Below are 14875 nucleotides of genomic sequence, written 5' to 3' on the forward strand. Positions count from 1 at the left end.
TCCCAGTTAGCGCTGGTTTAAGAGGTCCCGCACGACCTTGTTACCTCACTTTTCATCATCTGATAGCGGGTCGAAGTACAAAACCTCGACCTTCCCAACATATGCATCTGATCCATGGTAGTGCTTCACATATTGGCCATTTACCTTGAACCTTTCTCCAGCTGAGGTCTCCAATTCAACAGATCCGAACTTTGTGGACAATTTGTGACCGTATAGGGCAGGCCCACCTGGATTTCAGCTTACCAGGAAATAAACGGATACGAGCGTTAAAAAGAAGTACCTTGTCGCCAATATTGAACTCGCGCTTGATGATTCGCTTGTCGTGCCAGCGCTTTGATTTTTCCTTGTAGATCCTTGCATTGTCATAGGCCGGTGACCTAAATTCCTCTAGCTCATTCAATTTGTGTCATGCGTTTCTCACGAGAGAGGTTAGGATCCAAATTCAAATCACAAATAGCCCACCAAGACTTACGCTCTAACTCAACAGGTAGATGACATGTCTTACCATAAATCAATCGGTACGGTGACATCCCGATTGGCGTTTTAAACGCAGTTCTATAAGCCCATAAGACATCAGCTAATTTGAGACTCCAGTCTTTCCGTGATTTAGAAACAACTTTAGCTAAGACTTCTTTCAATTCTCTGTTAGAAACCTCAACCTGACCACTAGTTTGGGGATGATACCCCAAACCTCTACGATGTTGGACACCGAATTTAGTCAATAAAGCACTAAGTTGTTTCTCTTTAAAATGCATTCCCCCATCGCTAATGACAACCCGAGGGACACCAAAACGAGGGAAAATAATCTTTTTAAACAATTTAATCACGGCCTTTGCATCGCAATGGGGAGTAGCAATAGCTTCAACCCACTTGGATACATAATCTACAGCTACGAGGATATATTTGTTACCTTGACTGCTCGGAAAAGGTCCTTGATAATCGATGCCCCAGACATCGAAAATCTCGACCTCAAGAATGCCTACCTGTGGCATCTCATGTCTCTTGGAAATATTCCCCGATCTTTGACAAGCATCGCATTCAGCAACAAAACTGCGACAGTCTGCATGCAAAGTTGGCCAATAGAAACCAGATTGAGTATTTAGCTACGGTCTGGACGGACCGTGATGACCACCATAAGCAGAAGAGTGGCAAGCCTCTAGGATATCCTTCACCTCCCACTGAGGCACGCATCTCCGGATGAGACCGTCTGCGCATTCCTTGAAAACATAAGGATCATCCCAAAAATTAAATTGCAAAATTTAATTTATGTGAAGGGAGCGATGTTAAGACCTCGAAAAGCGGGCCTAAAGTTCGCGTTGTCATTTTAGCTAAATGAAATGCACATTTTGTAATGTAAACTTTTAGGTTTAAAGAAGTGACATAGACTCGAAATGAGATATAATCATGACATTTTATGACATCCTAACCTTAGGTAGACAAGCACATTGCTTTGACTCGGGATTTTGACGGTTTTAAGAAATGAAGACGGTTTTTTGACTCGGACTCCAAATGTACTCTAATTACTGTCAAAACGACCGTATCAGCGCGTAGATGACATCTAAGAGGTAGACATTAATGTTTGAGCAATCACTTGACGATAATCTTACGAACTGTCACAAATCGTTCCGCGTATCAAACATGCGGCCCAATCATCACCGGGTGGTTTGCGGGAGGTGCAGAAACGAGGTGTCTACAGAGCCCCCACTTTGACTGAGGCTTGGACAAGGCGAAAGTCAAAGTATAGCCATCAGGTCAATCGAAGATTACAACCTGACGACTATGGCGACGCGAGGCGGCTCAAGGGGTCTGAGCCAAGGACCTGTCGTCGGGAACATTTTAGAGTCTGTCGACTATCGGGGAGGGTCGTTTAAAGTCCATTAGACTACGTAAGGAAGCTCGCCAGCCATAAGAAGAGACCATACCTGAGACTTCTTCCTCGAGATGCTTCCGGAGTTGCGTAGGAGCTAAGGTTGAGCATGGGAGCTAAGGGTAAGACCTAAAAGATATATAAGGATTGTACTAGGGTATGAGGCCCTAAAGGAAAGCATCGACGGGAAGGAGGCCAAATATAAGTTCAACTTAAGGATAGCTAAGGTTTGGGTATAGGAACTCTAAGAAAAGGTGATCCTAAAGGAATATGATCCTAAAAGGAAAAGGTGATCTTAAAGGAATGTGATCCTAAAGGGTATAAGTATGTGAACTCTAGGGAGTTTGGGAACCTAAAACAAGCTAGGTGTGGGAACCTGGGTATATGAACCTAAAAGGACGGCTGGTATGAGAACTTAAAGGCTTATGAACCTGAGAGGAGTTGGGATCCTAGGGTTAAGTTTTAGGAACTTACTGGGTTACTAATTCTTGTTTTAAACGCGCGCACTTAAGCTTTCTGAGGTATGAGAACTCCAAAAGGATTTATGGGTTTATGAACCTAAGGATGTTGGTGTGGGAGCTTAAAGGTTTATGAACCTAAAGGAAGCTATTTTAGGATCTAAGAATCTAGGGGTAAGAATCCTAACTTTGGGTTTACGAACCTAAGGAAGGAGGCTTTGGTTTGGGAACTTTCGGAGAATGACACCTTTGCCGAACTCTTTGAGGAAACAAATATGTCAAGGGTAGCAGGACGCAGGCGGGAACTACTGGGGAAAACTGCTTGGGTAGTCTTCAAGAAATATTGTAAGTAGCAGGACACAGGCGGGAACTGCTGAGGAGAAAGTTGCTTGGGTAGTCTTCAAACAAACTTCAGAAGAATGTTGGGTCAATGTTGATCTCCATGTCTCGAGAGGAAATGGCTGTCGGTCGTGAACTCTCGTTGGGGAACATAATCGGGAATTTATTTCCATGTCTTGAGAGAAATTGTCTATCCGCTTACTCTCTCTTGGGGAAATATAATGAAGGCGTGTCAAAACACCTGTCGGGAAATACTCGCTCGTTGTGACAAGCAAGGTCTTGGTAAAGTACTGCTTCTAATACTTATCTGCATGGTTAGTAGCCACACAAGAATGCAATCTAATATGTGCACGTAAGCAATTATCACATGGATCAGGAAACACATAGGTTTTGCAAAAGTTATTTCTTATAAAAGTCGTTTAAAACTTGTTCAAAGAAGTTTGTTGTTTGCAATGCGATATGCATATTCAAATGGGCTTTAGACACGGGACTGACATGACGTAGACCTTACATGGACGTGACGCGAAATGTAGACTTAGCTTGGACTGACGCGACACAGGGATGACCTAGACAGACCTTGTTTAAGTATGCGCAACCCCTAGCCAAGTGTGGGTGACAATGCGTATAAGTTCTAAAGGTATAAGAATTGCAAGAATGATGAAGGCGTATAAAGGCAAGGCATGAGCCATGGATCATCTGTTTACTAGGACGTCTTTCGCCACTGCTTGCTGTAAAAGAGACCCCTCTTGATGCCCGATGACTTGGAGAATTGATCTAAGATCTTTGTCATTGTTCGGACTGAGCACTAACTAGACTTAGAGGAATAAAGGAAGGGTGACATCTTGGAAGAGAAGCCCCCAGGATGAGAAGATGACTCTGGACTTTGGTAAAAAAGAGGCTGGGCGACAATAAGGAGCCCCCAGTATAGATGTGTTGGTTGTGGAAGGGAAGTTAATTGAGATTGAAAGGTTGAAACAGAGGTTGAAAGTTGATGGCTGAGGTGGTGATAATTGAGATTGAAAGTTGGAGGTGGGGATGGTTGATAATTGAGGTCGAAAGTTGGGATGGTTGCGTCCTTGAGGACTGCCTACGTATTCACGTGAAGTGAAATCAAACCAGATCGTAGTTCTGAGGTTTTGTTAATTTTGTTTGGGTGTTATGGTTGTATCCTTCTTGGGTAAGAAATGACTGCTTACGTATCCACCTGAGTAGGTGAAATCAAACCAGATCGTAGTTCAAGTGTGTGCCTAAGCTTATGTTGTTAGGACCTTAAAGTGCAGGGGTCACAAGGGTAATATTCCTTTGGTGACTCGAAGAATCGATTTGAGATAACTCCCTCTGATCATAGACCAAAGAGGTATAATTAAGTTTGTAAAAATTTTCTTGTCGCATGAGCACACCTAAAAGTGGACCCTAAGGATGAATTGGGTATGTCCCATTCTGGGTAGCAAAGTATTTGAAGACTCCGTCCGTGTATGGGTCAAGGTGAAACTGGATTGGATATTTGGAATGTGGAGCTCGGTAATAAGAGGCTTTGATAAACAAATCTCTAGAGCTTGATTTTGTGGAGTTAAGGCTTTATGGGGCTATGGCTTGTAATGTGGCTTGGAAATGGAGTCTCTTGGCTTGATGTAGCCTGAGCACATAAAGGTAGGTTAAAATGACGTGGGTTCAAGTTTCCATGTCTTGGCCCTAAAGGATGGGTATACTTGACAAGCTTGAGAGGATTCTCAAAATTCCTAACTATCTCCCTGTAACGGTCTCGAGAAGGACTTAGGGTGTGTGACGTGTGAAAGGCTAAGTGAGGGTGCTAGCTAACCATCTTCATTGTAGTCTTGATTCTATACTGTAACTTGATTCTATATAGATTTCAGGAGTATCCCGTTCAATATTGTTCTTGATTCAGACTCAGATCCTTAGTCTAGAATATATTTCGGCTTTTTGCTCAGATTTTTGATCAGGTTTTCGAAGATAACTTTAACTTTGGATATTGACTTGCTTGATTGAGCCTTTTCTTTTGACTCTTTTGTCTTGGATATTGATCTTGGTCATTTCTCCTGATTGAGCCTTTGTCTTTGATCATGGCTCGTATCATCTTGGACTTACTTGTTACCATGGATTTGGGTCAGACTAGCACCTTTGGTGTGAAACGGGTTGGTCTTTAGTAACACGGGTTGTTTATTGTGGGGAATGGGCTTGCCTTCCGTCATGGATTGTTAACAAGGGAGATGGTCTGGATTCGTCCTAGAATCTCTTGAGATATGATCGTCCTAAACTGGGGTATATTGTGGTTTCTATTGCCAGACATGGAATAGGTAAGAAAAGAACACGGAGTTTCAGGTCCTCTACAACTTGGAATGGAACATCGTTTAAGTGTACTCACATTGACTGTCACGTGTTGTTGTTGTCATTTTAAAAAAGTCTCAAACCAATTCTTGTTGTCACAGGAAAAGGATAAAAGAAGAGATATGATAGAATATGTGGATTGAAAATTGTACTTTTATTGAAATGGATAATGAATGTATAGACTCGAGAAGACATGTGGCTCACGGGACAGCCCCCAGGTTGTCACTAGGAATAAAAATGGAGAAAGATACTAGAACAAATATGAGATAGAAAGCCTAAGACTCGGACTCGGATCCGGACTTTGACGCGATCTTAGACCTAGACTCGTAATCATCGGCCCATGCTTGAGCATTTTCTCTTCCAGCAACTGGTTTCGACATCCGGCTTTGAGCATTCACCCATTTGAGCACCTCGTCCTCATCATTGGGAACACTGAAAGGGTAATAGTCAAGAAGAGTTTCTTGATAATTGGTATATCCATGAGGATTGCCTAAGTTGCCTTGTGGGTTAAAGGTTGAGAGGGACAACCTCCCGCTTTCGATCATATCCTGAATGGCATTTTTTAATTTGTAACATTTCTCCGTATCATGCCCTTTGCCTCTATGGTATTTGCAGTAGGCATTCTCATCCCAGAATTTGGATTTCCTTTCTGGTTCGGGTGTAGGTCCTATTGGTTCAAGAAGACCTAGAGAGGATAATTTGTTTAAGGCTAGGGCATACGGTATGCCTAGACTTGTGAATGACCTGGGAGAGTTCTTTGACAAAGGCTCCATGAGGTTGACTTTGTTGATTTTGATGCTTGGATTAGAAGAACTAAAGATACATTGCTCAGTTTTTGCTTTAGGACCATTAGGTTGGGGGTTTGTCTGGAAACTTTTCATCTTGAGAGGTTGGGTCTCAAGCTTCTTACCCATTTCAGCAAACTGATTCTCCATGTTGGAAAGTCGAGAGTTTAAGCTATCAATAGCTCCCTCTATTTTGGAAAATTTGTTGTCGAAGGCCATGGAAAACATGAGCATTCCATTTTGGATATCATCGTCTTCAAGGGAATTGATCTCTCCGTCGTCACGAGGATCGACGAGGTGAGAACAGTCTAGGAATGATTCTTCGTCATGTTTAATAATATTAGACCCAAGAGGGTCGATCTTCTTGGATTTCTTGGCGGAAGGTGGCTTAGGAAGCTTGCCCTCTTCGATCATATCTTCGATGGTGTGTTTCAAGAGAAAACACTCTTCAATATCATGGCCTCTACCTTGGTGATATAGGCAATATTTGTTGCCCTTCCAGAGGTTCATCTGTTTCTCCAACGGTGGATCCGGAGTCGGCCCTATTGGATGTAGCATGCCTTGGGCAGAAAGTCTCTTCAAAGCATCGGCATAAGACATGCCTAAATCGGTAAGCACCCTTTGATGCCTCCCAGGTTTCCTTTCAGCTGTTTTCGGCTTTCTAGGACGATGGTTATTGCAAGAGGTAAGCTTTGGATGACCTAGACTAGAGGTTTCCCTAGGTGGTATGTTCTTTTCCACCATTCCATTTTCAAGGGTGAGGACGTGAATGCTCAAATTTTCCACTGTAGCTTGAACTCGTAGAACCATGGCATAAACATCTTGAAGAGACATTGTGATTGTCGCCTGATCTGCTTCGTGACCTTGCTGACTAACGGAACTTTCCGGATTCCTACTCGACAAGAAATGACGCGCATTATAACTCGATTCGACATGGGATCACGCATACTAAGGCAATAAACAAAAGAAGGGACAAGATGACACATCTAGACTTGACTTGTGAACTCGTGAAATGTCGTGAGCGACTTCTCGTGTTTGAATTCACGGTGCTTGACTTTAATTTAGACTCGAGTGTTGACTTTGACAGAGTGACGTTTATGGTTGACCTTATTGACGGGATTGGCGACACGTGTTGATTCTAATTCGTGTGTTTAAGACAGACTTGACTCGAGGTTTGGGTAGGTGTGTCCCAAACGTGTACCAGGAGGATTCGAAAGACGGATTGATGTGTTAGCCTCAAGTGTGTGAGTCGAGGTGTGGAAATGTTTAGCTCATAATTGAGTTGGGGTAGGGAGTCCAAAATGATGGCGTGACGCCTTAGGACTTGACTTGAATTTTGAAAAGACCCAAAATGTAAAGGAAGACGGGTTTATGACTCGACAGAGTTCTGACTAGGACATAGTCGGTTTGAACTTTGACTCTAACTTAGCCCAATTGAATTTACATATTTACATTTACATGTTGGAAAGTATTTTGAATAAAACGTTTTTGTTTTTTTTTTTTTTTTTTTTTTTTTTTTTTTTTTTTTTTTAGAAAAACACGTTTTTGTTTTTTTTTGGTTTTTTTTAAATGGGTTTTAGGCCCGAAATTTGACTCGACATTTGGACAGAGTTTTGACTCATTTTGCGCTGTTTTGAAGATGTTTACATTTTTGAAAGAGGTTTTGATTTTACAAAAAACGACATGGTTTTGTTTAGAAATGGTGATCACGTAAGGTACAAACATATATACAGGCATTATAACGGGATCGAGTGCATTTAGAAAAGGTTTTGGTTTAAAGGGTGGGTTGCCATACCGAACCATCAAACCCGAAGTCTGTGGAGAGGCTCGTACCAAACAAGAGTAAGGCCGATTCCTAGTCCATTTCCTCAAGTAGTGAAGGCCCTTGATACAAACAAGAGTAAGCATCATGGTATGGATGACGTCAATCGCTATCCATCCTTAGGCCCAAATAAGAATTAGGACCGTTTAGACGGGACGATTGGTCGAATGGGTTGGGTTGGGCCTAGGAAGGCCGAATAAAACGGTCTAGGAAGACCGAGTTATGAGAACCGACAATTGTCTTGTACAAACTATTCCCTAACCTTGTTCAAGTTTCACCCTTGGCTACACGTAAGTGTATTATCCCCAGCGGAGTCGCCAAACTGTGGACAGCGGGCCGCCCACGGGGGCGCTTGGCGAGGAACGAAAACAAGCGTTTGCATTTTGTAAGGAGTCGCCACCAATTTTTATGGGAAATTGGAACCGTTCGAATACCTCGTGTCATGTCAAGACACAAAGTAGTGACATGAACACTAAGCAATCGTTACCCTTAGCATTCTATGTCTAGAATGACTCTCGTGGATGCCAATGAACACGGGTGCTCACGGAGATCTGGAGTAAGGGGTGAGGGTACGTATTAGGAAGCTCTTTTGATCGAACACCTAATCCCGCCCGCCTCGATAGCGGCCTCTACTAATGATTAGGGAAGTTATTCGTACTCGATATATCATCGATTATATGCATGCAATGCAACATCCAAGTTTTAATCCTAACATGTGAAGATTAGTACTAAGTCGGTTGACACGTAATTAGCATACAATTGGGTCGAAGTAGGATTTAATGCTCATTTCATGTGAAAACATTCAAGCAATAAATGAAATACAATAAATATGAACTACAATAACGGAAATTACAATAATTACATTGGATTAGGCGATTTATGTCGAAAATACCTTTAAAACGGATAGATTGAGAAAAAAAAGAACAAAAGAACAAAAGAAAGAATTAATGAAATAAACGAACAGAAATTAGCGATATTACGGATAATAGTTAGTTAATACGTAGACTAAATAATCTATGTCAAGGCAGAAAAGGAGTTCAGGGACAGAACTCATCTCGAACAGCGCAGCAGATCGCGCCCTGGAAGAGGCGCAGCGATTCTTTGCGTCTGTTCCAAGGGTGAGTTCTGGCTGTGAAGCCGGAACTGCAAATCGTTAATGTTCGATTGGTAAATTTAATGATTGATTAATGATATTTATTCGGATGAAAGTGATTAACAGGTTAATTACATGTGAATGGGTCATGAAAGCAGTAAAACATGAATGAGACGGAATTGAGATGAATTAATTACATGATTAAACGATTAATTAGTGACATCGGTGAATGAAACAAACTAAACATGATGAATTAATGACAAACATGTGACGAACATGTGAATGAACAGATGAGAACTATATCAATGACGAATTCCAGAAACTCAATATGAACAAATTGAATCTCTGAAATCCGGGTTTGAATTTTATGACGAAAACCCGTAAATATTGATTATTTAGGATCTAAGTCGGATTTGAATAATTAAAACATGTTAATGATGATGATTATAATACATGTGATTATTAAATTATCATGTGAAAGAATTAAAGAGAAACATACGGAAACAAATAAGAAAGACGAATTACAGAGGACGAAGAAGAAGAAAAGAAGCGAAGCTGCGGCAGCCTCACGAAGAGGCGCAAAGGAGAATCGCGCTCTTCAAGAGGCGCAGCAGTTGCTGCGTCTTTTCTCGACGTCTGTCTACTGGAAATCCGTAAAAAAGAGTTTTAAAGCACGGTTTTAGAAATCGGTTTTAATGGTGTTTTCGACGTAAATCTTACATGAGTGATACGATAAATGAAGTACAAAAATACAATAAATAAAAGAGGATTATACACCCTCAGACTTACATGTTGACGAAACGAGATGAACTAAGATATCGACTAGTGATGCTCGACGCGAATGCAAAGAGAGTGCCCTCGTAAGAGGAAAACGATTGATTAATTAAGGTTGATTGAGTGTAGTTGGTCAAATTGGTCGGTCATGCAACGGAGAGGTGGTACCGGGAAGATCCGAGCTTACGTGGTCGGAAGTCCAAGCACGTAGGCGCCAATTAGTAAGAACGAAGTCTAGAATGCAAAGGGAGAAGAGAAGGGCGGACACTCGCGTGAGAAATATGAGGAACGAAGGCTCCTATTTATACTAATCACACGACGGAATTATGGTAAGACTAGGACACGGAAAGAAAGATCCGGAAATAACCGGCTTAGGTTAAAAAACGGAAACTTGGACAAAAAGAAACCCTGGGAAAAGGCGCAGCAGAGCTGCGTCCCTTGGAAGAGGCGCAGCACTTGCTGCGTCCTTTCCCGGGTAGGTTCCTCTGCGCGTAGAAAACGCGTTTGACAGCCTGTCGTATTTTAGGCATAACTTTCTCTACAAGACTCGGAATAAGGTGATTTCGGTGGCGTTGGAAAGCTAAGAAAGAGATCTAGAACTTTCTGTGAAATAGGCCTGACCCAAAAAACTCGTTATGACCTCGAAAAGCGGGCCTAAAGTTCGCGTTGTCATTTTAGCTAAATGAAATGCACATTTTGTAATGTAAACTTTTAGGTTTAGCCTAAACAAGTGACATAGACTCGAAATGAGATATAATCATGACATTTTATGACATCCTAACCTTAGGTAGACAAGCACATTGCTTTGACTCGGGATTTTGACGGTTTTAAGAAATGAAGACGGTTTTTTGACTCGGACTCCAAATGTACTCTAATTACTGTCAAAACGACCGTATCAGCGCGTAGATGACATCTAAGAGGTAGACATTAATGTTTGAGCAATCACTTGACGATAATCTTACGAACTGTCACAAATCGTTCCGCGTATCAAACATGCGGCCCAATCATCACCGGGTGGTTTGCGGGAGGTGCGAAACGAGGTGTCTCTGAGCCCCCACTTTGACCGAGGCTTGGACAAGGCGAAAGTCAAAGTATAGCCATCAGGTCAATCGAAGATTACAACCTGACGACTATGGCGACGCGAGGCGGTTCAAGGGGTCTGAACCAAGGACCTGTCGTCGGGAACATTTTAGAGTCCGTCGACTTCCGGGGAGGGTCGTTTAAAGTCCATTAGACTACGTAAGGAGGCTCGCCAGCCATAAGAAGAGACCATACCTGAGACTTCTTCCTCGAGATGCTTCAGGGGTTTGCGTAGGAGCTAAGGTTGAGCATGGGAGCTAAGGGTAAGACCTAAAGGACATATAAGGATTGTGCTAGGGTGTGGGGACCCTAAAGGAAAGCATCGACGGGAAGGAGGCCTAATATAAGTTCAACTTAAGGAGTAACCAAAGTTTTGAGTGTAGGAACTCTAAGGGAAGGTGATCCTAAAGGAATATGATCCTAAACGGTATAAGGTGATCTAAGGAATATGATCCTAAGGGTAGAAGTGTATGAACTCTAGGGAGTTTGGGAACCTAAAGAGAAGCTAGGTGTGTGAACCTGGGTGTACGAACCTAAAAGGACGGCTGGTATGGGAACTTAAAGGCTTATGAACCTAAAAGGAATGGGGATCCTAGGGTTAAGTTTAGGAACTCTTTGGGTTACTAATTGTTGTTTTGGACACATGCATCCAAGCTTTCTATGGTATGGGGACTTCAAAAAGATTTTATGGGTTTATGAACCTAAGGATGTTGGTGTGGGAGCTTAAAGGTTTACGAACCTAAAGGAAGCCACTTTGGGATCTAAAAATCTAGGGGTAAGAATCCTAACTTTGGGTATACGAACCTAAGGAAGGAGGCTCTGGTTTGGGAACTTTTTGGAGAACAACACCATTGCCGAACTCTGTGAGGAAACAATAATATCGAGGGTAGCAGGACGTCGGTAGAAAGCTGGCGGGAATCGCTGCGTCGGTCTCAAGCGAACTCTGGCAAAAACTTGAGGTTGAATCTGCTTGCGTCGGTCTCAAGCGAACTCTTGCTGGGGAATATATTGACGACTAGGAACATCTTGATCGCCATGGAAGAAATCTTGAGCAAGCAATACTGCAAAATATTTTACTTTGGGACAAATATTTTGACGACTAGGAACATCTTGATCGTCATGGAAGAAATCTTGAGTGAGCAATACTGCAAAATACTGCTGCGTTGGAGACAAATATTTTGACGACTAGGAACATCTTGATCGTCATGGAAGAAATCTTGAATGAGCAATACGCAAAAATCTTCTTTGCTTATTTTGGGGAAAAGGATTTGAGCAATCTTGCGCAAAATATCTACTTATTTGGACAAAATGGATTTGAGCAATACTGCAAAATACTGCTGCGCTGGATAAAGGGATCTGAGCAATACTGCAAAATACTGCTTCTGATACCTACCTGCATGGTTAGTAGCCACACAAGAATGTAGTCTAATAGGCAATTAGCACATAGCATATTAGCACATAAACAATTAGCACATGGACCTCAAATGAGGAAGCACATAGGTTTTGCAAAAGTCGTTTCTTTCTAAAAGTCGTTTAAAACTTGTTCAAAGAAATTTGTCGTTTGTAATGCGTATATGCATACTCAATGGGCTTTAGACATGGGACTTGGCGCGACGTAGTAGACCTTATACGGACACAAAATATAGACTTAGCTTGGACTGACGCGACACCAACTTAGATTTGACGCGACACAGGGATGACTTTGACAGACTTTGCTTAAGCATGCGCAACCCCTAGCCAAGTGTGGGTGACAATGCGTATCGGTTACAAAGGTATAAGAATTGCAAGAATGATGAAGGCATATAAAGGCAAGGCATGAGCCATGGATCATCTGTCTACTAGGGCACCTTTTGACACCGTTTGCTGTAAAAGAGACCCCTCTTGAGGCGCGATGACTTGGAGAATCGATCTAAGACCTTTGTCATTGTCCGGACCGAGCACTAGCTAGACTTAGAGGAATAAAGGAAGGGTGGCATCTTGGAAGAGAAGCCCCCAGGATGAGAAGATGACTCTGGACCTTTGGTAAAAGAGAGGTTGGGCGACAATAAGGAGCCCCCAGTATAGAGGTGTTGGTTGAGGAAGGGATGTTAATTGAGGTTGGAAGGTTGAAAATTGGGATGGTTGTGTCCTTGAGGACTGCCTACGTATTCACGTGAAGTGAAATCAAACCAGATCGTAGTTCTGAGGTTTGGTTAATTTTGTTTGGGTGTTGTGGTTGTATCCTTTTTGTGTAAGAAAGGACTGCCTACGTATCCACCTGAAGAGGTGAAATCAAACCATGCTCGTAGTTCAAGTGTGTGCCTAAGCTATGTTGTTAGGACCTTAAAGTGCAGGGGTCACAAGGGTAATATTCCTTTGGTGACTCGAAGAATCGATTTGAGATAACTCCCTCTGATCATAGACCAAAGAGGTGTAATTAATTTTGTAAAAAATTTCCTTGTCATGTGAGCACACCTAAGAGTGGACCCTAAGGATGATATGGGTATGTCCCGCCCTAGGTAGCAAAGTATTTGAAGATTCCGTGTTTGGGTAAAGGTGAAACTGGATTGGATATTTGGAATGTGGAGCTCGGTAATAAGAGGCTTTGATGAGCGAATCTCTGGAGCTTGATTGTGTGAAGTTAAGGCTTCATGAGGTTATGGCTTGTAATGTGGCTTGGAAATGGAGTCTCTTGGCTTGATATAACCTGAGCACATAAGGGTAGGTTAAAATGACGTGGGATCAAGTTTCCATGTCTTGGCCCTAAAGGATGGGTATATTTGACGAGCTTGAGAGGATTCTCAAAATTCCTAACTATCTCCCCGTAACGGTCTCGAGAAGGACTTAGGGTGTGATGTGTGAAAGGCTAAGTGAGGGTGCTAGCTGACCATCTTCATTGATGTCTTGATTCTATTGACTTCGGCAGTATTCTATATTTGATTTCATGCTTGTTCTTGATTCAGACTCAGATTCTTGGTCTAGAACATATCTTGGCTTTTTGCTCAGACTCTTGATTCGGTTTTTTTAGGATGACATTGACTTTCGATATTGACTTGTTTGATTGAGCCTTCTTCTTTTGACTCTTTTGTCTCGGATTACGGGCATAATTGTGGCCTTGGATATTGATCTTGGTCATTTCTCATGATTGAGCCTTTTGTCTTTCATCATGGCTCGTATCGTCTTGGATGGACTTGGGTCAGACTAGTACCTTTAGTGTGAAACGGGTTGGTCTTTAGTAACACGGGTCGTTTATTGTGGGGAATGGGCTTGCCTTCCGTCATGTATTGTTAACAAGGGAGATGGTCTGGATTTGTCCTAGAATCTCTGGAGATAGGCTCGTCTAAACTAGGGTCATATTGTGGTTTCTATTGCCAGACATGGAATAGGTAAAGAAAGAACACGGAGTTTCAGGTCCTCTACAACTTGGAATGGAACATCACCTAAGTGCACTCACATCGACTGTCATGTGTTGTTGTTGTCATTTTAAAAATGTCTCAAACCAATTCTTGTTGTCACAGGAAAAGGGTAAAGGAAGAGATAGGATAGAATATGTGGATTGAAAAGTGTGCTTTTATTGAAATGAATAATAAATGTATTTAACGTAGACTCGAGAAGACATGTGACTCGTGGGACAGCCCCCAGGTTGTCACTAGAAACGGAAATGGACACAAAGAAAGTTACTAGAACAAATATGAGATAGAAAGCCTAAAACTCGGACTTGGACTCGGACTTTGACTCGATCCTAGAACTAGACTCGTAATCATCGGCCCACGCTTGAACATTTTCTCTTCCAACAACGGGCTTCGACATCTGACTTTGAGCATTCACCCATTTGAGCACCCCATCCTCATCATTGGGAACATTGGAAGGATAACAGTCAAGAAGAGTTTCTTGATAAGTGGTATATCCATGAGGATTGCCTAGGCTACCTTGTGGGTTAAAAGTTGAGAGGGACAACTTCCCGTTTTCGATCATATCCTGAATGACATGCTTTAATTTGTAGCATTTCTCTGTATCATGCCCTTTGCCTCTATGGTATTTGCAGTAGGCATTCTCATCCCAGAACTTGGATTTCTTCTCTGGGTCAGGTGTAGGACCGATTGGCTTCAACATTCGTCGCTCCATGAGTCTCTGAAGGGCATCGGCGTATCTAATACCAATGTTGGTAAATGTCCTAGGAGGTGTGCCCTTATTTTCGGAAGCCTTTATAAATGCCCTTGGAGGGTTGTTAGGTTTCTTTGACGAAGGATCCATGAGGATGCCTTTATTGATTTTGATTCCCGGATAAGAAGAACTAAGAATAGATTGTCCACTTGTTGCTTTCTCCTTAGG

The sequence above is a fragment of the Silene latifolia genome, chromosome 6 (genome assembly GCF_048544455.1).
Source record: "Silene latifolia isolate original U9 population chromosome 6, ASM4854445v1, whole genome shotgun sequence".
Lineage (NCBI taxonomy): Eukaryota > Viridiplantae > Streptophyta > Magnoliopsida > Caryophyllales > Caryophyllaceae > Silene > Silene latifolia.